The 26,403-nt window shown below is 32.7% G+C and overlaps 1 protein-coding gene and 2 non-coding genes across 11 annotated transcripts in view; 1 reads left to right on the top strand and 2 right to left on the bottom strand.

Moving 5' to 3' along the window:
• The window catches only part of VPS13B (vacuolar protein sorting 13 homolog B), a 734,128-nt gene that overhangs the window by 425,811 nt on the left and 281,914 nt on the right, over positions 1-26,403 (top strand). The gene's annotated exons all lie outside the window — the stretch shown is intronic.
• MIR599 (microRNA mir-599) lies at positions 12,294-12,388 on the bottom strand. Its single transcript, NR_049507.1, has one exon. It is a non-coding gene; the product is annotated as a microRNA mir-599 (primary transcript).
• MIR875 (microRNA mir-875) lies at positions 12,444-12,517 on the bottom strand. The gene has a single exon (NR_049519.1). It is a non-coding gene; the product is annotated as a microRNA mir-875 (primary transcript).

Below are 26,403 nucleotides of genomic sequence, written 5' to 3' on the forward strand. Positions count from 1 at the left end.
TCAATGGTAAAGAATAGTCTTTTGAACAAATGGTGTTCAGACTACTCGATAATCAAATGGATTTCGACGTTTACCTTACACCTTACACAAAAATTACCCAATCTGGATTGGAGACCTAAAAGCCAAAAGTAAAAAAACACCCAGCGGTCATCAGCTGATGAATGGCTAAACAAAATGTGGTATACCCATACAAGAGAATATTAGTCTGCCATAGAGAGAAATAAAGTATATGTTATAACATGGATCCATCTTGAAAACAGGCAAAGTGAAGGAAACCAGACACAAAAAATCCACATATTATACCACATATTATAGATCCTATTTATACGAAATGACCAGAATAGACAAATCCCTCAAGACCATATAGAAGAGTGGTTGTTAAGACAGGAGAGAAGAATGACTGCTAATGGGATAATTTCTCTTTGGGATCATAATAATTGTCTGGAAGTAGATAGTAGTGATGTGCAGTGATTTGTACAGTGAGTACTTGTAAGAACCGTTGAAGGAAAAGAACGACCAGACCATGTCTAGATTTATCGGATCTCAGGGCTTTGATATTTGATTTTATGTATGACAAATACTATACTTTTTTTTATGAATTCAAATATTTGTATGCTCCTTTACTTTTCTAACAAAACTTGTTTTGAAAAATTCAACTTCAAAAAAAATGAATGAGGTATAGTTAGTATAATGAGAATATGCAAAAAACTGAATCATACACCTCAAAAAGATTTATTTTATGGAATGCAAATTATATCACAATAAAGCTGATTTATCTAAATCAAAGATTGATATCATAAAGAGATCCAGAGGAATTAAATTCCTGGGAGAGAAATACCTTTCCTAGGTGCATAGAGACTGGATGCTCTTTTTACCTTTGAAATTATTTGCCTTATCTGATGGTGGCAGAGGGATTTTTGTTGTGGGAAAGGGACATTTAATTGGACATACGGTCTAGAGTGACATGTTAGAGTCTGGAGTAACCCCAAACTCAGAGGCATCCACAGTGCCTTTTTTGAGTATTGGGTGGGGAAAGGAAGCTGATAAGAAGAAATTGAGTTTCTCAAAGTTTCACATTCCTTAGATAAAGTCCTATTAAAGGTGCACTATTCAATAAGGTAGTCACTAGCTATGTGTAACTCTTCTGCGTCTGAAATGTGGTTAGTCCAAACTGAGATGTTCTGTAACTATAAAATATACACAAGATTTTGAAGAATTAAGAAAATAAAATATCTCACTAATAATCTTTATATTATTTTATATAATATTTTTGATATATAGAGTTATTTACATTATTACAACTATTTTCCAGGTTTTTTTTTTTTTTGAAACTTTTTTCAATGTGCTACTGGAAAATTTTATTTACATAAGGGACTCACAGTTTGGTTTGCATTATTTTTTATCAAATAGTGTAATTCTGTTGGGAGAGGCCTACAACAAATACAGGACAAGTCTTGCCTTAGGACCTTTGAAACGAGGTGCATTGAGTTTAGCTAAAATTGCAAACCAACCCCTGCCTAGCTAAGTTAATGATTGAATTGAAATTATTCCCTGCTTACCCACTATTCCTGGCAGGAAAAAGTGTACCTTCTCTGGGAGAAAATAGCATTAACTTGTTATAGTCTTTTTAAACATGATATCTAATATATAATCCAAAATTATAAGATATTAAACAGGCAAAGAAAATAGACCCATTACCAGGAGAAGATTTATCAAGTAGTAAAAGACCTGCATATGACTGAGATGTTGAAATTAGTAGACAGAAATCTGAATTAACTGTTACTAGTATTTTAAAGAAAAATGTTGAAAAGATGGAGATTTCATAGAAATGACATCTATTTAACATTCTAAAACTATTAATATCTAAAATTAAGGACTCACTGGATAGCTATAACAGCAAATGGACAAAGCAGAAGATAGGATTAGTAAACTTAGACATAGCTAAATAGAAACTACCCAAACTGAAACACAGAGAAGAGGAAAGAGGAAAAGAAAAGAAAGGAAGAAGAAAGAGAACAAACTGAAAAACATGTAGGTCATTGTCAAATGGTCTAATGTATGTGTAAGTAGAAGAAAGAATGGAACAAAAGGCATAACTTAAAGGGATAACTCTTGAGAGTTTTCTAAAATTAGGAGTAGTCATTAACCAGTAGACCCTAGGAACCCAGTACCCTATCCTCAATATAAACAAAACAAGTGTAAGGAAAACTACATCTAGGCAGAATATGGTCAAATTCCTGAAAATCAAAGATAAAGAGACTCCTCTCCTTGATAGGCTAAGGGAGAATGAGAGAGAATACAACACCTACCTCACCCAATACAGCTTTCAAGGCCTAAGACAGTACTTGGGAGAGAGGAGATGCTTTTATCTTTAATAAGGTTGAATATTTTATATATATAGGCACCAGGGTGACTCAGTTAGGCACCTAACTCTTGATTTTGGCTCAGGTCATGATCTCAGGGTCATGAGATCGAGGCCCGTTATTAGGGTCTATGCTGGGTCCGTAGCCTGCTTGGGATTCTTCTCCCTCTGCTCCCTGCCCCTGCTGCTAAACTTAAAGATGAGAAACTAAGGGACGTAGGACCATTCCTTAATTTTTTTTTTAATATTTTATTTATTTACTCATGAGAGACACACAGAGAGACAGAGACAGAGGCAAAGACAGAGGGAGAAGCAGGCTCCATTCGGGGAGCCAGATGCGGGCCTCCATCCTGGGTCTCCAGGATCACACCCTGGACTGAAGGCGGTGCTAAGCCACTGAGCCACCTGGGCTGCCCAGGACCATTCCTTTAAATACTTGGCCTATCATATGTCACAGTGAATAGTTTTCTTCATCCTGAAGCTGAGAACAGATCAATATTAAATTAGTGGATATCACAGTGACACTAATGGCAGCTCAATAGAATGAAGATCTTTTAGTTATAAAAGTCTAAGTGGGGCTATTTGTTCATTGTTCATTATTTAATGTTTTTTTATGAGCTTACTGTGCATTAGGCACTTTTCTAGGTATTGGGTATATGTCAAGACAAAGAAAATCCCTGTTCTCATGGAATTTTAATGGGGGAGAGAGAAACAGTTACAAATTAATGAATGAATGTTTTCATATATTATAAAACATGGGAAGAAGATAGGAAATGGGGGTTAGAGATGGACATCATAGCCTAAGAGAGGATACCTCACTGAGATAGCACAATAATCCTATAGCAGGAGGGTGAAAAAGCCAGTGACAGCTGAAGCAATATCTACCTGAGGCAGTGTGGTAGCCTACAGTAAGAGACTTGGAGGAGCCTCTAGGCCATTGTGAAGAGTTTGGCTATGATTTTGAGTGTGATGTGGTTATGGGGGAAAGTCATCCACACATATAAAATTTTTAAGTAATGGTTTTGTTGTTTACCAGATATCTACTTGCAAAAAGAAATGAAGGCATCACCAGCAGGGACTAAAAATGTACATTTGAAAAGAGGTGAAATATGCCTTTAAAGTAAAGAGAGTCACAGTGCCAAAGAACAACTGGGAGTTTGATATTGATCCCTAATGGAGTCATGTTAAAGATTATTTCTGTTATTTGTATTGACTGAATATGGGATATGAATGAAACCTTTCTGATTTTTGAAGGGTTGATTTTTTTCATCAGATAAGAAGCCCTCAGGGGGTTAGCTGGAGGAGTGGCAGGATCCAACTTATATTTAAGCAGATAATCCAAGGCAACATATGAAGAATAGACTGCAGGCAGGGAAATGCAAGGGTCTGTGACTGTTGCACTAATGTTGGCAGGCAATGATGGTGGTTTGGCTGATGGTAATGGCTATGGAGGTGATGAGAACTGGTCAGATTCTGGAGATAGGTTAGAGGTAGAGCCAGGAGAAACTGCAGGTTGATTACACATAGGATTTTTGATGAAGGAGCTAAGGATAATTCAGTTGTATGGCCTAAGCAACTGGAAGGATGAAATTAACTGAGGGAAGGAAAACTGCGGGAGGATTTAGTTTGGGGTTTGGCAGGTGGAGATCAGGCATTTAGTTTTTAAAATGTTGATTATCTTAGAAGGTACTGAGCCTCCCCACTACTGATGTCATGGAAGCTGATCAGCCGTGTAAAAGGCTTAGAGGGGTTAATATGCATACAAATCACCTGGGGATGTGTTCAAATGCAGGTTTTGACTTGGGAGGTCTGGAATTGGGCCTGAAATTGCACATTTCCACCAAGCTCCCAAGTGATGAAGTAGGACACTAATACTGGGTGATGCCGATGTGCTGCTTCAAGGGCCATACCTTGTTTATCAGATTAGATTAATGGTTTCCAAGTCTTTCAAACAAAGATTTTTTAAAAATATGTTTTAATAAATGCTAACAGTTTTTAATGCCGAAAAATCAAATATTGTGAAAAGTTCTATGACAGCAAGTAAGTATCCTCCATCTCCACACTTGCCTGCTCCCTAGCAAGAACCCCCTCAGTGGAGTCTTTTTTTTTTTTTTTTTTAAGTTCAAAATTTTTACAGAATTGCAGTTGATAGTAGTTGTTAATTTTGGAATCTATGATTCAGAAAATGTAAAATAAAACTTGTATGTAATTACTAATACCTTATATGAATTTGCACTTTATTACTCTCAAAGATCTGATCCACTAGAAGACAATAGAACATATATACTTGTTACTTACTCAGTTTCATACCCAGCTCTATTTTGTCATGAGTTCCTCTTTTGACCCTCTTCCCTCTTGACCTACTTCTTCCTTTCCTACTGATCTTCCTATCTTCCAGCTGCTAATTCCTGGACAAGATCATCTTCCAGTTTCCTTTCACCTCATTCTGAGATTCTGCTATAATGTGTTCAACTATTTTTTCCCTGCCGTATGTACAGTCTGGCCAGTTAGATTTTCCTCTCTCTTTCATATCATTCCCTGAGAGATGTCGAGGTTCTTGACTTTGCTAAAAGAGCAGCACAGAAACACTTAAGGATAAAAGGTTATAAGGGCAGATTTTTAAAGAAATTACCTGTGCTGAAAAGTGTTCCTTCATAGGCTGAAATAAGGATTATGATGAAGTAAAATGTTTTAAATGTGTTTGCAACTAAAGCACATTACTAATAAGAATAAAATTGTTTACTCTTTTCTTATCTAAATGGTTACATATATTTTTAGAAACTCAGCATTCTTCAAATGCTAGTATATCATCTGCAGCTTATTAACTGTAGTGTTTATGATTATTTCTATTGGAAATGAAATACATATCAATCAAGACCTTACACCATTCTATAGAATAATTGTTATAGTAAAATTAAATTGGATTTACATTATTTTTTACCTCCTAGGACTTTTTTAAAAATTTCATTGATTGTGATCCGAATTCAGTCTACAAGTAATTTGACTTGATTTTCATTGTTTTTAAATAATTTTAAGTAATTTTTTTAAATAAGAAAAATAAATAGCTCTATATCAGTCATTAGAACAGTATCAATTGTTGAGACACTCCTGCTGTCACAATGCATGTATGTATGCATGCATGCATTAGTTCATTTATTAAATATTCATTGATTATCTCCGTTACTCAGAAATCTGAGTGCCTACAATGTGCTTGACACCAACGATACATGTTTTTGACTAGAACTTAATGGTACCTCTCTTCATTGAACTCAAGACCTCAACCACATCATTTGAGTAAATGAAACTACATTATGAAGCTCTGATAGATTCAATAGCATAATAATTCACACTGTCTACAACACCTCCCACAGTGCCTTGATTAATGAAATAAGGAAAATCAGAAGTTATGAACTTGTACCCTAAACTTTTTCATGGTCTCATTTTTATTGTCAGTGTCCTTACAGCATCATGTCTTACATCTTCTGAAAATTATTATATGAGGAAAGAACAATTCCAGAAGTTCCATCCAGATTTGTAGTTTTCACAGTAAGGAATAGAGAAAAGTTCTTCATTTCCATTCAATGATTTTTTTTTTTAAAGTAGAAGTAAGGATAGAAAGATTAACAGTTATTCATGAGTCTAAGTAAATATATTACTTTTTCAGGACATTTTAATGGTGTATTTTCTTTTTATATTCCAAATTTTAAAAATTGTTTGCAATTTAGTTTATCATTATTCAGTAATCTTGTTATCAAATTAAAATATGAAAAGTTAAAATAAGATTTTTAAAAATAACACAAATTATTAGAATGATACCTTTAAACCTATCTTAAGGTTTTTAAAATAAAAGTACCCTAGTGTTCATTCTTTTAGTTAAATAATACTGAATTATGTGCATAGAAAAGAGAGTTCTGGTGCTTATTCTGATTGCTGACCACTTCCTTATTCTGTTAATAGTTAAGCTGACGCTTTTTTAGACCATTTCTGTGTGTAAGAGAGAGAGAGAGAGAGAGAGAGAGAGGCAGAGACGCAGGCAGAGGGAGAAGCAGGCTCCATGGAGGGAGCCCAACGTGGTCACGCCCTGGGCTGAAGGCGGTGCTAAACCGCTGAGCCACCCGGGCTGCCAAAAAGTAGTTTTTAAATAGTACTTTGATCTACATCTAAAACAGTTCAAAAACAGGCAAGCATTTCTAAATATGATGACACTGAAGGATACCCACAATATATTATTGAGTTAAAACAAATTCAAACTGCAGGACATTACACAGACGCTATTATTTAAGTAGAGACAGTCTCTCTCTCTCTCTCTCTCAGTCTCTCTCTCTCTCTCTCTCTGTGCCTCTCATGAATAAATAAATCTTAAAAAAAAAAAAAGACTACCTTTTTGACTCTAACCAACAAAATGTTCTCCATTATCAGAAAGCTTTGTGTGATAGCTTTTGTAGAACATACTGTGACCAATACTTTAAAAATCTTATTTGGTGTTCAACACTGTTAATACAAAAAAATTCCCCCAAATCCTTTCTGTCTTTTAATGTCTCACTTAAATCCTTCTCTTTTTTGAAAACTTCCATAATCATTTTATTAGAATGTCTTCTTTCTTTGGCCTTCTATATCCATGCCTGACCCACCATGAAGTAATTAATCACTCCTGGGTCACACATAAAATGTTAGAACGTGATCTCATTGCCCATGCTCTTTGCCACTGCATTTTGCTGCATAACTGAGTTTTTTGTAAGACACTAGCTTCAATTTAATTTACAGTTGATTACAGTTTAACTTAACCAGAGTATGACTCTAAGTTTGATCTTAATTTTTTTGAAGTTTTGCATTCACATTTCATTAAATTTTGTCACTGTTTATATTTTAGGTGTTTTTTCCTTCTGACAACATTCTTGTTAACAGCGAGTAAATTGCATAAACTAATAGGCAACAGTTTTAGTGCATTTTCCTTAGCTTCCCTAAAATATTCCATTCTAGAATACACTTAATATTATAAGTATTAGAAAAAAAATGTTACAGACATTAGAACTATAATTTACAATGAAAACTCCTATAACACTAGAGTTTGAGTTCTTTGGTCTCTGGGAGTACCTGAACATACAATCTATGTTAGATGATTTAATCTATTTTAAAATAATTTTCATTAGGCTCTATCTACTTCATACTACATTGAATCTACAGAAAATGACTCCCCTTTAACATGCCAATCTAATAATTTTGATTGTTATCGAGCTTTCTAGTACATCTATTAGCTCCAAAATGAGTCATGACCAGATATTTTGAGTATTAATGTTGATTTGCTGATTAATAAGCTCTATTTATGTAATTTTTATTTCATAAGAGATTTTAAATCATTCTAAAACATAAATCATTCTCTTTATGTTAGTATAATTTAATTATTTCCCTAGTTCTGTCTCAGAATTATGAAAGAGATGGAAAAAAATTAAAACTTGTTTTTCTTTGTTGTATTTCTCTTCTTCCAGAATATTCACACAAGTCATAACTTTTCTCTGAATTGTGTAGAAGAAACTATTGCTTTTCTTATTTTAAAATAACTATGTACAAAAAAAATAAAATAACTATGTACAAAACAAATAAAAAAATAACTATGTGCTATTTGTTCACATGTATTTTTCATAGGCCAAAATTATATCAAGTTGAGTAAGTATATTTTTATAACAATAGAATTTACTTCATACTTTTTTCCAAAACATTTTGGTAAAAGTATCTTAAATTATTCAAACAGATTTTTAATTACAAACTTTCTTAATGTTCATCTTGTACTTAAGAGAACTATATTATTCTTATAATTTTACATTTGTGAACTTCTGCATACAACTTTTGGTTCATGCCATAAATATTTGTGGGTCTTCTGATGTCCCTTCTGGGATTTTATCTGTGACTAATTTATCCCATAGCTTTTTAAAAACTTTGTCGGTTGGTAAATTTTTCACCCATTTCTTCTTTGCAGACATTTGTTAATCCTTTTTGGTGCATTCAGTACTTAATAGACTTGAATCTAGTATTGGGTTTCAGTTTTTCTCCATAGAGAATTTAATTCTCTTAAAAATTGTCTACAAGCAGTATATGAAACCTTCCTGGTAATTTCAGCTAACTTTGTAAAGACATCTTTCATAAATGAGGTTGTTGACAGGTCTATCCTATCTGTAGCAGTTTCATTTTTGGAATTTTACTTTTAAAGAATTATAAAAGTTGGGGGAGCTGATTCATTTTCACTCTTAGAAGACTTGCATTAGTAGTACTCCTCCAGCCTTATATACAGAAATTATTTTCTGTTTATTGCTTTCTTATGGACAACTTTTGTATTAGTGGTTGCTGTCCATTTTTCACTGTGAGCCTGATGCGCTACTACCAATACAGTTAAGAGTGTGAAAACATGCTTTGTTCTTATATAGTTGATGAGAAAACTTAACTTTCATTACAAAAATTCATTTTATGACTAAATTTTGGTAGCATAAATGTTCAACACACACAAAGAAATGCATTTTCTAAATGGAAGCTTTACCAGAAGCTTGTTAAAGCAGAATTTTTTTTAACTACTGTAAAAATGTCTTAATTTTTTATTGACTTTAGTGTACAATCACATAAATATTTTTTGAATCATAGTTTACTAAAATTCAAGAATCAAGTATTTAAGATTTTAAATAAGTAGGGATACCTGAGTGACTCAGTGGTTGAGCACCTGCCTTTGGTCCAGGGCGTGATCCTAGAGTCCCAGGATCAAGTCCCACATCGGGCTCTTTGTGTGGAACCTGCTTTTCTCTCTGCCTGTGTCTCTGCCTCTCTCTTTCTGTGTCTTTCATGAGTAAATAAATGAAATCTTAAAAAAAAAAAAAAAAGATTTTAAATAAATAGACCTTGATGCAATCCAAGATGTAGACATTTGCCTGCAACAGAATTATTTCACCTACTCTAAAACCTTGGCAATGTCTTTTTGTACTCTTTTAATCTTCTAATGGTTATTCTGATTTCCCAAAAGGTTAACGTTACCAATATGAAATAGCATTAATTTGATGTAACCAATGAAATTCATGGTTGAGATTAACTCAATGTTTTATTCTTGTTTTATGTGTATATTTCAACAATATATATAGGCCCAAGTAATTGCTAATTGAAACATATCATCAATAGAAATTCATAGATGAGATTAACATCCTTTCAAGGATGAGCTTATCATCATGGAAAATTGTACATGTATGCTTTTAAAAATTATGCACAAATTTTCTTTTTCTGGAAATATTAACAGCTTTCTTTATTCCTAATGAGTATGCAGCTTAAGCTGTGGTGTTTCTCCTCTATATCTTTTTACGGTTTCACTTAAAACCTAGGTTACTTTCTTTATTAACTCAGAGCTGTACTTTCCAAATACATAGTAAAGATTAAATTTTACAAATCTTTACAAAACTGTACCCCTCCCCTCCCAGCCTTTAATTTATTTCTAATTTTCTTTCTATATGAATGTTCTCAAAATAACCATTGTTTTGGTTTCATGCAAGGTATGTTTCATATCTAGTAACATTATGTCCCTAATCCTGTAATGCTTAGTGTTGGTTTCAGATAACTCTCTTTTAGCAAATCACAGAGATTTGGGATAGTAGGTATTTAGAGTAACTTGCCTAAAAGCTTTGTTCAAAATTACTATTGGCAGACTTTAGTCCCTGTCCTGTTCTTCAGCTGATCTAGTATGAAGGCCTTGGATTTATATTTGGGCTTCACTAAAGTAACTGTGTTTTCTGTGGCTTCCTGTAGCAGGATGTAGGTTTCCATCAATGTATTTCTCTTTGTTGCCAAAAGCTACCTCAAAACCGTGTTGAAATGACTCTAAGTTTTACTGTCATAGACTTTGGAATGTATTTAGCCCTTTTTTATTGATGTTTTTGTTGCTTTCCACTAGAAATTCATGTTGGAAAAGAGCTATAGAATAATAGAATATGTTTAGTTTCACATTATAAGAGTGTTTTATTATAAACTTGGAAAATCTATTTCCTATTTCTTTCAGATACATTTTGGTTATATAAAGTGTGCTGGATATGTAATATATGCATTTCTGATTGTGTATTTTCATTGAGGCACTAATGTTATCATGTGAAATTATTATCTCAACACTTCTGGGCTGAGAGACAAGTGAGGAAAGCATAGTTTACCTTTAAGATACATTTCCAGAATTTATGAATTATGATGACTGTTTAACAGAACCCTTGACTTTCAAGACCATTCTTTAAAGAATAGTAAAAATTGCTATTCTCTAAGTGTCTGATGTAAAGGAAGAATTAATTACATTTTTTCGTATTAAAAACAAAGGTTGAATATTATTACTGAAAAGTAACCCTCATGTTTATTCTCATAGTTATCCATAGAATGTACCCTATTCATTACCCTGAAAGGATTAAAGAGGAGACACAGAGGCTAGAAGATAGATGGATAAGTAAATAGATTTTTAAAAATCTGGAGGTGCCTAGTTGGCTCAGTTGGTAGAACATGCAGATTTTTTATCTCAGTGCCATGAGTTTGAGCCCCATGTTGTGCCTTAAGCTTGCTTAAAAACAACCCTTTACTAGCTTTGAGTTAAAGAAACTACTTGTAAATGTGAGCTATAGTGTTTGTTTTGTAATTAAAATTTGAGGAAGACCCCCTTTTACTCTGTGTTGACTTCTGTGTGTCTATTTTCAACCAACCCCTTTTTATCCTCTCTATATAGTAACTAATTAGAAAGCATCTGTGCAGTACTTTAGTATGTATGATTAATAATAAATTACCTCTTCACATTGTGTAAGAAGACTTGCTAACCCCAAATAAGATGCTACTACCCCAGAAATACTTGGTGGTTTTTTTTTTGCATGAAAGTAAGTTTTCATGTCCTAAAGTACCAAGTTAAACAACAGCTATTAAATACAATTATCTTAATTTCTTATATTAGTCTGTATTCACTGAGATCATTGTCCCAAAGTAAACAGTCCAATTGTACCTATTTTGTGTGCTAGAAATTCTTATCTTCTGAAGAACTGTGCCCTCTGTCTGAAGACAGATATTTTCTCAATCTGAAATACTTTTCTTACCCATCATTTTTAACATTGAGCTTTGAGTGAAAACTAGATACCTGCAAATTATTCCACATTGATAAAGGTAATAAAAAATGCAAATGTGATCTCAAAATAGACACAAATTAGAAAATAGCTAATTTTATTCTGTCTTGTAATATTTTCATATCTTTATTTTATCTTGAGTTATAACTTAAATTCAGGGGAGTGCATTAATTATTTGTATAAGCTTAATGAACTTTTACATATGTATATAGCCATGGTAACACCACCCAACACTCCAGAAACTTTTCCTCATTCCCATCCCACCCAGTCCCCTCCACTCCAAAGATAATCATTATTTGGACCTCTGTAATCATAGATTATTTTTGACATAACTAAATGTTAAAATGGATTTTAAGTTGTGAAAACTTCTTTTTCTCCAGAGCTTATGTGTAAATCAACATAGTTTCTGACCTAATATCAAATCATGCAATTGAAAAAAAATGACTTTGATTAGAATTAAAGTACAACTTTTAATTTCAGTTGGTCATCCTTAATATCAAATTGCATATTCATTCACTCTGATAGTTTCCATATGAATCATTAATGAATGTAAGGAAAACATAAAAACTCCATATATGAAGATTAAAAGTTTTTATTAGTAAACATCTCTATTCATTAGGTAGATTCCTAGGATACACTTTAATAGCTATGGTTAAAAGGGAAGCTTTTGAACAATTTCTATGGATTTTATTTATTGCTACAGTTATTTAGTATAACTTATCATACACATAATATGACTTTTGTACATCATAGAGTTTATAGCTTCTCAAAAGGAAATGTCACTTTGTATTCCAGGACTCCATTGTCCTCTAGCTGAATTGAGTGTCATCCAGGTATGGGTTTGATAAACTGACACAACAGTGAAAAGAATCCCTGTCCCATGTCAGCTTATCAAACACACTGTGGACAGCAGGTCTTTGGCATTAAACACATTCCCAGTCATTTAGGTTCTGAATAGAAGTCATGAAGCTCATGTTCAGTGAAACACAACCTCAGTATTTCCAGGTGATTTTAAAGAACACCTGATAAAACTGAGGTATAGTACCACAAAACTTGAAGAATTATGCAATAACTAGGAAACAATAATATGCATAGAATTAAAGAATTTCAATGCCATTGTTTCAGTGTGGTGACAAAGTAATAGTAATGAAATATACAGTAATTCCTTAATTCATTCTGTTAAACAGTATCAAATTATCCTGAAAACATATTTATACTGTAGAATAAAACAATGAAGTCAAGTATTTTTTTAAAAATCTTAGTTAATGCCAGAACAGATATCTCTTGGGGCAAGTTATCCTTTCATCTGGATCTGTCACTGTATTTTTCCAACTTAATTTATTGCAAAGTGTTCACCTTAGAAATTTAGCAGCCTTCATTCTACATAGTATGCCAGATTGATTTGTTCAGTTTCCATGTTAAATATGGGCATATTAAAAAGAAAATTTTTAAATTTATTCTTAGCACCATAAATATATTCTAATGAAAAGTTAACGTACAAGATGATGTAGGTCAAAACATGTTTACTTACATAATATTTCACTTTATTTACATCTTTCAAAATAAAATAGTTAAATCAGTAATATTTATGAATGAATTTGTCTGAGATTACATCATAAAAATGTGGAAACATTTTTTTAGGTTTGTTTTCTTTTTTAACCCCACAAAGAAGAAATAGCATGATGCAGTTACAGTACCTCATCAGTGGAGCTCCCTTGCCATGCTGCAAGGACAAATGGAGCGCAGCAGTGCTGAGCAGAAGGTGCTCTCCTCTTTGGATAAAACTGCAGTCTCCAAAGAGCTTTTTTAAGTAGGGACTACTTTTAAATGTGTCTGGTCACCTCAAAGGGATATGTAGAGCATTTCCTGCCAGTAGGATTAGAGGAAGGAAGCATCAGGCCAAAATGTTTGATGTGTGATGTACTGTAATTCCTTTCATGTGTTCAGTGGCTTTTATATGTTGATCAATGTTCTGCTACCAATTGTGACCCTGGTGTGGTCCAGGTCATTAAAGTTCTACATTCCTTAATGTATAGGGTCATTAACTATACCTAGCAGCATTATTATAATTAAGGATACTGTTTTCTTTTAAATAACCACCTCTCATTTTCATTAAAGTATTTATTTTTCATAATTGGATAATCCTCCTAGGGACTGATTCCCATGGAAGAGATGAGTCAGTATTGAAGACTGCCAGTACTAACATCACTATGGATACATCTCTATGATTCCTCACTTTGCATTGTACCTGGTTTTTAAATCAGCATTTTCTTCTCACAGTAAAGTTCAAGAAGGAAACTAGCTTTAGGATGTAGTTTTCGTGGGTGTGTGTATCTTTCAGGCAGTAAGAATAAGTATTGACAAAATTGCTATCAGCAATATTATATATCTTTAATGAAACAAAATTGACTATTACAGGTGTTCTTTACTCTTCTAGGATCATATTTTCTAAAGCAGTGATGTGTTAAACCACTGTAGTTTTAGGCTTTTTTTTTTTTTTTTTTTTTTTCATAAATGAGGAACAGTGGCTGATAATATCTTTGGCAAAGATTTGATAACAATCTAAATGCTGAGCTGTAGAGGATATGTTAATATATTAATGATATAAAAAATAAAATATATATATATATAAATGATATATCCATGCGTGAAATTCTAAACAACCATCATCACAAAGGACAGTATGTGTGCCTATTTACTAGCATGAAACATAATTTAGGTATATGGTAAGTGAACATAAGGGTTTTAAAAACTGCATGTATAGTATGATCTTACCTACATACATGTTTGTGAGTTAATGGTAAATAGCCTAGATTGTTACACACCAGGTTGTCAAAAATAGTTACCTATGATCATTAGTCTATGAGAAGTTGTTTTCCTTGTCTTTATTTTTGTATATTTTCTATATTTTTTTAGACCAAATCCTCTAATTGTAGCTTTAAAAAGTAGAAAAAAAATGTTTTATATCTATTATATCTTCAGGTGTTCAGATAATGTTTTAAATTTGGGGGATTTTTTGTCTCCTTAGTGTAAAATATATGAAAATATGTTCTTTATTCTTTCATATTTATATTTTTTGAGGCATTTATATTTGCTTTTTTTTGGATCTTTTTATACTCAGTATAATATCATTAGATCACCCATCATTAGTTATTCAGCACTCAACAGTGGTGGTTCTAAGGAAATACATATTCTATTCCAGGCATGCGCACGTGTGTGTGTGTGTGTGTGTGTGTGTGTTGAGGATTACATTAGTTTTACTAAGATGATAGGCATGTACTAGCTGCCAAACAAGTTTTTTCTGTAATACTGAAATACTAAGCTGTCTTTCTTACATAATCAGTTTTACTATATCATTTACTCATTTCTTCAAAAATATTTGTGAATGCTTACCATTTACCAGCTGTTTGCTAGATGTAGGAATACGTATATTGCATCTAAAAAATGTAATAAAAATTGTCACAATCTTCACTTTTGTGGAACATAATTTAGTCATCTTTATAATTATGCTTAAAATATACTAATTGATTTTTTTAAGATTTTATTTATTTATTCATGAGAGACACAGCGAGAGAGGCAGAGACATAGGTAGAGAAAGGAACAGGCTCCATGCAGGGAACCCGATGCAGGACTCGATCCCAGGACTCCAGGATCACGCCCTGGGCCGAAGGCAGGCACTCAACCGCTGAGCTACTCAGGCGTCCCTACTAATAGATTTTTTAAACAATTTTTCTAGGTAAAGAAATATGTGGTACATTTAAAATTTAAAAGAACTCATTGAATTTTTACATATGAAGTATATTAATGTAGCATCTGTATTCATTTCATCTTGTAAGAAAATAATTCACTAGTTTTATAGATGAAAGTTATTGGCACCATAGTTTAAATCAGTTTCAGATTATGGCTTATTATGTTAATATTTAGGATCAAAATAATCATGCTTATTTTGTCAGCATAATAGTGTACAAAGTAAAAAAACAATTTTACAGATTTTTATTTAAAATTTTTTTAATAACTAAGACCTTTCAGTAATTTGTGAACAATTATTGGCCTTATAAAAAAGGTGCAATTAGTTTCTGCACATTCTTTCCAAATGTGTTAAGATAGAGATATACAGCATATATAATTTAAAAGCATGTTAATGTTGTTTGAAAATTCTTGATTTTAAAGTAATAAAACTGATATAATGAGTAAATGTGCATAATTGTTAGAGAAACTGGTGATAGGAAAGTTGCTTATAAGCCACTTTAATATTGCCCTCTCAGTGGAAGCAGCCACTCTTAGTGAAGGAATCTTCTGTTTCTTCTTTTTTGGTACCTTAAAGCAGAAAACACATCTTCCTTTCTATAAACAGTTATATTTTTAAGGAGTACTTTATGGTATTCGCAGAAGGAAGAGATTTGAAAATCATTACCAGTTAAATTGGGAGTCACTCTGTAGCATCTCTTTAACAGCTGTTCAACCTCATTATTTCTCAGTTCATAAATTTTATTTTGGATGCTTTTGCCTCAGCACACATACTAAGGTGTGAAAAAAAAAATCTTTTTTCCACACTTTTATGTCTCAATTTTATTGGTAAAATATTTTGTATCTCTTCCATCACTTTGGACCATGTATTTTTTCAGAAATAAGTTTTTGCATTTGAAGACTTATTTGGTAAAATAACATGTCATCTCCACTAAATCAGTTTCTTTTTTACTCCGTTTAAAAGAGAAAAACTTTTTTGTCTTGATACTTATTTTGTAACCAATATCTAAAAACTACATAATTGTTCTCTGGTTTAGTCTCAAGTCTCTGTTTTGAGCTATGCTGTCGTTCAACATTGTGTATTTCAAGGTTATTTTCTTAAAATGTCACAGTATAGAAGCACAAATACTGAAGGTTAAATATTTTTTGTCGTCATTGTTTATAAAAACTGCTAAATTTACATTGTTAGGTTGTTTATATGTTGCCTAACTCTCCCTTTTTCTTTTCTGTTTTAATTATAGCTTGGAAAATGTCCAGGGGTAATGTACTTAGAAACTATACTGTATATTAATACTACTTATCTGATTTTATGATTATAAAAGATTACTGTTCCCTGGTATCATTTAAAGCTTATATAAAATTTATTAGCAGAATAAATAGTATAACAAATATTTTGGTTAAATAGTTCATATTTTGCTGACTAAAGTCAACATTGTCTTATTATGGCATACTTAACTCTTTGTATACTATTAGGAATAGGCCTATCACATTTATTATCTCTATATTTTTAGATTTCTTGCCATGTTAGAACATTGATGCCCAAAGTAAATAAAAATATCTTTATGTTTGAGAGAATAAAATAGAGGAAAAGATTTTTATGTTATTTTCCAAAAGAAGAAAAAATACTTTCATTTTAAGAATGACATGATAGTGTTTTACTTCCTGAATAAAATAGGTAGTGATTTATTTTAAGCTTTATTAATTCCTAGTTCATGGATAAAATACTGTATTTGGAATTCCTATCTATAGTAATATATAATAATTTAAACTTCTTAATTTCTGGAAATCTGAATAGTGTTCAGTTCTAGTTTTGAGATCTTTCTAGAATCTCATTTTACGAGATTGAATTTCTTTTTTTTTTTTTTTTTTAAGATTTTATTTATTCATGAGAGATACAGAGAGAGAGAGAGAGAGAGAGGCAGAGACACAGGCAGAGGGAGAAGCAGGCTCCATGCAGGGAGCCCAATGTGGGACTTGATCCTGGGACTCCAGGATCATGCGCTGGGCCGAAGGCAGGCACTAAACCGCTGAGCCACCCAGGGATCCCCACGAGATTAAGTTTTTATAGTGAAAAGCTTCCAAAAGAAGAAAATTCTACTACCAAGCCTTGGAAAAGAGGTAGCACATGTCTTGACACTGTGTACATTTATTATTGACAGAAATATCCTTAGAATGTCATTGTTGCAACATTGCCATTTAGAATCACAGAGAGTCCTATTTTATATCCATGTAATTAGTCACATGTTGATTATAGATGTTACATAGGGCTTTTTTGTTTTTTGTTTTTTTTTTTACAGAGAAGTCTTTTGGGCATGGTAAGCAGAGGAATTCTCCATGGAAGACTTAGAACTAGTTGACACCCATTTAGAGAATGAGCAGTCTTGTTAATCAGAGGCTTGGTTATAGGGGTGTAATGAGAGAAGGGTAAGGAAAAGTGATGGTGATCAGATTGTAGAAGCATTGAATTCCTGGTTAAGGAATTTGTGCTTCTTTAACTGGGTACTTCTGACCAGGTTTGCACTATTTTTGGAGGATTAAACACAATGCTAAGCATGTGATAGGTGTTTGAAGAGAGCAGATACAGATACCAGATTCCCCAGATTCAAGTTTCAGGTTTTCACTCAACTGGTTGAATGTCCTTGATCAAAGCAAGATGCTTAACTGCCTAAAATTCCTAATCTGCAATGCAGACATAATACTACCTACTTCACAGGATTGTTATGAGGATTAAGTAAATTAGTACATGTAAAGCATCAGAATCTGGCACATAGTAAGTATTCAGAAATATTTACTGAGTACTTATTTTTATAAGCTGTTGTAATTATTACAATGAACATTTTTAAAATGATTACTTAATCTGGCTGTTCTATATTGGTTAAATTGGGGAAAGGATTGCACCTTTAGTCCTTATGCAAAGGTAAGTAAAATATCACTGACAAACTAGGAAATTTTGTTTTGTACCACACACACACAAAAGTCCTCTCTTATTCAGTGTACTCAAATGGTTTGTATTACTTTAAAACTCCCAGATAATTTCCAGTTTGTAGTTTAGGCCCTAAATATTTAATCCTAACATTTCATAGTATTTTATAGTTTACAATGTACTTTTACACATTTATATCCTTTGACTTTCTGTTCAACCCTAGGCATTCCTTGGTACTGTTATTCACATTTCACAGTAGAAAAAACGAAACTCATGGTTGCCCAAGATCATACAGCTAACTTGAGCTCTTAACCACTACATTGTAATTCTGCTGGCCCCTCCCCCACCTTTTTTTATTCAAGGTTAATTAACGCAGTATTATGTTTCAGTTGTACAATATAATGATTCACATTCTATACATTACTTAGCGCTCGTCACTGTAAGTGAACTCCTTAATCCCATTCACCTGTTTTGCCCATCCCCTCACCCAGCTCCCCTCTGGCAAATACCAGTTTGTTCTCTATATTTAAGTATCTGGTTTTTATTTCTCTCTCTTTTTTTTTATTTCTTAATTTCCACAGATAAGTAAAATCATATGGTATTTGTCTTTCTCTGACTGACTGACTTCACTTAGCAGTATAGCCTTTGGGTCTACCCATGTTGCTGCAAATGGCAAGATTTCATTTTTTTTTATGACTGGGGAATATTCTTTTGCTTATGTAAACCACATCTTCTTTACCCCTTCATCTACCAGTGGATATTTCAATTGCTTCACTATCTTGGCTGTTGTAAATAATACTGCAATAGGGATGCATATATCTTTTCAAATTAGTATTTTTGTATTCTTTGGGTGGTAAATACCCAGTAGGGGAATTACTGGATCATATGGTAATTCTATTCTTAATTTTTTGAGAAACCTCTGTACTGTTTTCCACGGTGACTGCACCAGTTTGCATTCTTACCAATAGTGCAAGAAGGTTCTCCTTTCTCCACACCCTTGCCAACACTTGTTACTTCTTGTATTTTCCTTTTAATCATTCTGACAGGTATCAGGTGATATGTCATTGTGGTTTTGATTTGCATTTCCCTGATAGTGATGTTGAGCATCTTTTCATGTGTTTGTTGGCCATCTCTGTCTTTTTTGGAAATATGTCTATGCAGATCCTCTGCCCATTTTTAAAATTTGTTTATTTGTTTTTTGGGGTATTGAGTTGTATAAGTTCTTTGTATATTTTGGATATTAACCTTTTATCAGATATATATCATTTGTAAATACCTTCCCTCATTCAGTAGGTTGCCTTTCTGTTTTGTTCATGATATATCTTGCTGTATAAAAGTTTTTTATTTTGATGTAGTCCCACAATTTAATTTTGCTTTTACATTTAATCATTTAAAGAAGAGTTAATACCTATTCTCTTCAAACTATTCCAAAAAATAGAAAACAAAGAAAAGCTTCTGAATTCATTCTACAAGACCAGCATTGCCCTGATACCAAAATCAGATAAAGACACTACAAAAAAAGAAAACTGGGGGATCCCTGGGTGGCTCAGCGGTTTAGCACCTGCCTTTGGCCTGGGGCATGATCCTGGAGACCTGGGATTAAGTCCTAAGTCAGGCTCCCTGCATGGAGCCTGCTTCTCCCTCTGCCTGTGTCTCTGCCTCTCTCTCTTTCTGTGTCTCTCATGAATAAATAAATAAAATCTTAAAAAAAAAAAAAAAAGAGAAAACTACAGGCCAGTATCTCAGATTAACATAGACGCAAAAATCCTCAACAAAAAATTAGCAAACCAAATCCAACAATACACACACACACACACACACACACAATCATTAACCACAGTCAGGTAGGATTTGTTACAGAGATGCAGAAGTGGTTTAATATTTACAAATCAGGCAACATGATAAATCACATTAACAAGAGAAAGGATAAAAAACACATGATCATCTCAATAGATGCAAAACATTTGACAAAGTACAACATCCATTCATGAGAAAAACTCTCAACAAAGTAGGTTTAAAGGAAACATACCTCAGTATAATAAAGGCCATATATGGAAAACCCAGAGCTAACATTGTACCCAGTGGTGGAAAATTGAGACTTTTTCCTCTAAGATCAGCAACAAGACAAAGGATGCCACTCACCACTTTATCTAACATCGTATTGGAAGTCCTAGCCACAGCAGTCAGATAAGGAAGGCAGAGAAGGCATCCAAATTGATAAGAAGTATAACTGTCACAATTTGCAGATGACCTGACACTGTATATAGAAAACCCTAAAGACTCCACCAAAAAATGCCTACAACTGATAAATATATTTAGTAAAGTTGCAGGTTACAAAATTATTACATAGAAGTGTCTTACATTTGTATATATCATAACGAACAAGCAGAAAGAAAATTAAGGGGCGCCTGTGTGGCTCAGCGGTTAAGTGTCTGCCTTTGGCTCAGGTCATGATTCCGGGGTCGTGGGATCAAGCACTGTGTTGGGCTCCCTACTCAGAGGGGAATTTGCTTCTCCTTCTGCACCTTGCCACACCATGCTCTCTCTCTCTCAAATAAATAAATTCTTTAAAAAAAAAAAGAAAAATTAAGAAAACCGCCCCATTTGTAATTGCACCAAAAGAATAAAATACCTAGAAATAAATTTGAGATGAAAGACAAAAACTATAAAACACTGATGAAAGAAATTGGAAGATAACAAAAACAGAAATCTATTCCATGTTCATGGATTGGGAGAACCAATATTGTTAAAATATCCACCCAAAGCAACCTATAGATTTTTTTTTTCAACCTATAGATTTAATGCGATCCCTGTCAAAAAAAATACCAAAGCATTTTCACAGAACTAGAACAAACAGTCCTAAAATTTGTATGTAACCACAAAAGTCCCTAATAGCCAAAGCAATCTTAAGAACAGAGCCAGAGGTATAATCTTAGATTTCAAGATATACTGCAAAACTGTAATAATTAAAATAGTGTTCATTGAAGCAACTGTGTCAAAACAATATACAAAATAAGAAAGTACATTTTATACCCACTACCTACCTCTGTTCTGCAACTTGCTTTTTATTTATTTTTTTTTTCAACCCTACCGTAACCATCACTCGGATATTCCTAACATCATTCATGGATTTTTACTTCTTTTTAATTATCCGTTGCATCAGTATGTCAGATGTTTTTCTTTTCTTCTAATAACAGGCATTTAAGTTCTCAGTTTTTCTCTATTACATAGAGGGATGAATATTCTTCAGTATTCTTCTTGAATACACATATAATAGTCTCTCTAGAGTGGTGCTTTACAAAAGAACTTCTTGTGATCACGGGAATGTTCTGTATCTGCTCTTATACAGTAGCCATTAGCTGAATGTGACTTGAACACTTACACTGTAATGGCTACAACTGAGGAACTAAATTTTAAAAATTGTGTTGAATTTTAATTGACTTAATTTTCAATAGACACATGCAGCGAGTGGCATTTGTATTGTTACAGCAGGGGCTCTAGGGTATAGATCAAGCAGTGGAATTGCTAAGTCATAGGTTTGGCATAACCTCAGTGCTGCTAAGTATCACCAAATTGTTCTTCAAAGTGATTGTATCAGGTTCACCTTTCCAGTAACTCAATGTGAGAGTTGCCATTGCTCTACATTTTGTTCAACACTTAGCATTAATACTGATTTTTTTGTTTTGTCTTTATTACTACTGTTATATTAGGCACTGCAAAAAAGATTGTCTTAGGACTAGAAGTGAGTGGAAGACCCTTAGGTAAAAATACTGGCTCGTGCAACTAGAGGCAATACTTCAATGCTGTAATGCTCATTATGATTAGACGTGTAGGTTTGTGTCTTCTAATGCATGGTGACAGAAGGGTAGTACTCTACCATACGATAGGGAGAATATACCAGACTTTTAAATAAAATGTCAGACTGTGTACTGATTACTGACTGGAAGATTATTGACTAGTACCTTTCCTTAAACCATCTTTATTCTGATTATTTTACATGTTAAAATATTCATATTTTTAAGATTACGTATTAAGAGATTTCCCAAACTATTGATGCATTTTTTAAAACTACTGTTTTCCTTCACAACTAGAGTGTTGCTTAATGTTTATTTTATGTAAATTTGGGAATCTTGACTTCTTAGCCCCAATTTTGTAATATTTGTTGGTCTGAAGCAACTCACATAACATGTTATAAACTGCATAAAATAATATGGCAATGTTTAAAAAACAAATGTTGATTTGTTATATACCAGCTTAAAGGCTCCCTCCCCTGTCAAATGTCTTATTGTAAATCTGCTCTCGTCTATATTCTTAGAAATGTTGTCTTTATTTTTTGATATTGTCTTTATTTAACTTAATCTGAAATCTCTCAGTTTTTCACCCATCTATATATTTATAATAAAGTATAATCTTACATTTTATTTTGACAACCAGTTCTCCTATTGTTAAGTGTATAAAAGCCCGAATTTATAGTCAAAAGGTATGGCATTTATGTTTATATTTATAGTCAAAAGATATGGCTCTAGAATGATGTGGAATAAAGTAATTAAAGAGAAAAAGGTTTAAGTGCTAGAATTAGGCATACTAATAAAGATAAATTTAGTAAGGGATAAATGAGATGGCTTTGTTAGAAATCATATCAAAAATTTCCCAAGCAACTTAATATGAGGACTATGCTACATGTGGTCTAACTAATTCAGCTATAGTTTGCTTTTTTTATAAATATTTTTACAAGGCTAAAAATTTTTTTCTTATTATAGAGGATATTTATAAAGGTAGTAAGAACTTGCCTTTCCTATTTAATAGTGCACTATGATTATTTCTCTGTGTCATGGAACAGTCTTTTCAAACTTCAGTTTTAATTATTTACCGGTATAAATAATAACAAATAGTGTTGTTATTGCTGAAAGTCTTTAGTGGAGATATTGAATAAAGGGGAGCCAATTCTGAATCCTGATTTGAATGGTGATTTTTGAAAGGAAGGAATTATGATTGTTTTTTTATAAACATAATTTTAAGAGATAATGGATAATGATGGAATTTTTTTAAAAGACAATGTTAAAATGGTAGGCGAATTTTATAGAAAGTTTCAAATAGAATACTCAAATTGGATTTGAAAATAGCCAGCCCATTAACTACTAAGACCAATTATTTTTGAGTAAACAGAATGAAAAATAAATAAATAAAGATTTGAAGAATATCTGAATAAAGAAGGATGTTAACACAGTTGGAACTGAAGTCTGGATGGTTCATGATTTATGTAATAGGAGTTGATTTTCAGCCATGGTAGATTTTTATTTTTTTAAGCCATGGTAGATTTTATAGAAGAATCATAAATCAGAAATGTTGCAGAGATATGTTGTAGAAACATTAGAAGCAAGTAGGAGGTCTGTCTCTTTAACAAGGACATGATATAAATTCCATCTATATTACCATCTTTAGAAGCATAGAGAAACAAAATTTAAATAAACCTAAAGAATGCAGGATTTTACTAAATTTACAATTTGTTTTTCTAAGTCATGTATGTGGGAATTATAGCAAAATATACTGCTAAGTAAGACCATTCTGGATTCTAATATATAAATGAAGTTAACTTTTATACCAGGTACTTGCATGTTTTGGAAATCTGTGCAGATTTTATGTAAACATACCTATAATATAATATCATAACATTCTAAAAAAATTCTCTTTGATCTCATGTTGTCAAGGAATTATGGCATATTATTATTTGAATTGAAACTATGCAAATAAAATTCATTCTAAAATTAAATGTTTAAAAGTTAACGAAAGAATAATATTTAAGAATTGCACTACTTTACTAGTGTAATAGAAGAGCTTGACTAATCCTGTGACCCTTTGCAGTATGTGTGTGGTGTGTGGTATGCTATTTAAAAATTAAAAGGCTACAATGACATTTGGCAATGGTTTTGATTTTTTTTTTCTTTCTCATAAGACAGCCCAACTTTTCTAGGCTTTCTTTTGTTGTTGGTCTTTTTCTTATGAAGTGTTGTCAAGCAATCTTTTTCACATCCAGTACTTGTAGAGTTGGCTATTTGAACCTCTGTATGGAATTTTGTATTTGTTCTTAAATTTCATCTTCTTAGTTTTGACTCTGTTCCAATATTTTGAGATATTATATATGTCATATATATAACTTTGTCACTTGAAAATTTGATAAGACTGATTTATATGAATTCATTAAAATTAATGATAAAAACTATTGAATTGAGCCAAATCCTCTGTCATATTATTAGGAACTTGACTCCAAATAGTTATTATTTGGATTTGGTATTAAGCCAGTTCTAAATCCATTTTTACTATGTTTTTGTCAAGTCTGTATTTCTGTATTTCTCCAATGTATTTTAAAAAGTATTAAACCTAGTCATTTGCACAGCTTTATAACATTATGCTTTATAATAGTGATGTTGCTTTCTCAGTGTTATCATGACAATATAACCAAAAAAAGGAGTCAGTTTGGCTTGATTTAATAGTTAATTCATACGACTCTTAATATGTATCACTTTCTATTCTTAAGTGCTCAAAAACCTGACGAATGAACAATCAGTGTTGTTAAAGATCAGTGACATAGGGGTGCCTGGGTGGCTCAGTCAGTTAAGCATCCAACTCTTGATTTCAGCTAAGGTCATAATCTCAGAATCATGAAATTGAGCCCCGTGTTGGGTTCCATGCTCAGTGGGAAGTCGGCTTCAGTTTGTCTCCTTCTCTCTCTGCTCTTCCCCCTGTACTCACTTGCTCTCTTTCTCTAAAACAAATAAATCTTTAAAAACAGATCAGTAACATAATTTGTTTACAAAATTGAAGTAGCATTCATATTTCTCTATATTCTAGTATGTCTCTCAGTAATTTCTCTGAGATCATATATGGATTCTTTGATCACCAACAAATTTTTCCTTTTTTTTTTAATTTTTATTTATTTATGATAGTCACAGAGAGAGAGAGAGAGAGGCAGAGACATAGGCAGAGGGAGAAGCAGGCTCCATGCACCAGGAGCCCGACGTGGGATTCGATTCCGGGTCTCCAGGATCGCGCCCTGGGCCAAAGGCAGGCACCAAACCGCTGCGCCACCCAGGGATCCCTCCAACAAATTTTTCAATGCAGTGCATATTCAGTTAATTCATTTCTTTAGAATGTATTTCTAATGTGATGAGAGTTGTTTGGGATAGTTTGTTATACTTTTCACATTGACTATACATCGTATACCTATATCTTCTTAAATCATTTTGCTAACGTATATCCCATGTATAGCATTTGTGAGCCAAAGAGGACTTACCACCTCAAATCTGACCGTTTCCTGGAGAAAAAAACAAAAAAACTTCAAAGTTCACATTTTCCTTAAGATAGAATGTAAAAATCTAGCCTCTTACTGTCTTAACCAGTGAGAATACTCTGAGAAATTTTAAACAAAAAGAAATATTCTATATACCAATGAAATTCTCTATAATTTAGCCATGGAAAAAAAAAGAATTGGTAAATACTACTTTCATATTATTACATTATACTCCTATTTTGTGCATTTGTGCACATGATCATTTAATATTTGTATAACTGAAATAAGGTGAGTTTTGTTACTGCCCCATCATAAAACCACTTGTTAATGTAAAATTTCTTATTTATTAAGGTTTGTACTAATTGAAAATGAATTTTAGTTTCCGAAAGATCTGAAATTCTTAGAAAATAATTTATTTATTGGATAAATCTATTCTTGCTCCTTTATCTTCATAAACCTCTCTTTCTTTTGAGAATGTGAAATTCATGATTCATATTTTAGTGTGCATTTTATCACTTGGACTAGAAATCTAGAGGAATCATTTTCTTACATAATGTTCTGTTTATACTCAAGGAATTATTGTAGGGTATATTTGTTCAAACTGAAGTCTCTGTATCCTCAGTGTACTTATGGATTTTATAATACAGAGTAAGTGAGAGCAGTGGATTCAGTTTGAAAGCAGACCAATAGCTTATTTCATATCCATTATAGTAATAACAATAACCAAGTGTCATGTATAGTTAGTAAACATGTTAATTAAAATTACCAATTTAATCAACTAAAGTAATCTTATGTAACTGGTACCATTATCCCCTTAAAGAGGAAACTGATATTGACTAAGCTAGCTGACTTCTCCAAGGAAATCTATCTTGTACGGTAGAACCAGAATTTGAATATAATTGTGACATTAAAATTCATGCTCTTGTGGTGCCTGGCTGATATTAATCAGTAGAACATGTGACTCTTGATTCTTGGG

The sequence above is a fragment of the Canis lupus genome, chromosome 13, assembly GCF_011100685.1.
Source record: "Canis lupus familiaris isolate Mischka breed German Shepherd chromosome 13, alternate assembly UU_Cfam_GSD_1.0, whole genome shotgun sequence".
Classification (NCBI taxonomy): domain Eukaryota; kingdom Metazoa; phylum Chordata; class Mammalia; order Carnivora; family Canidae; genus Canis; species Canis lupus.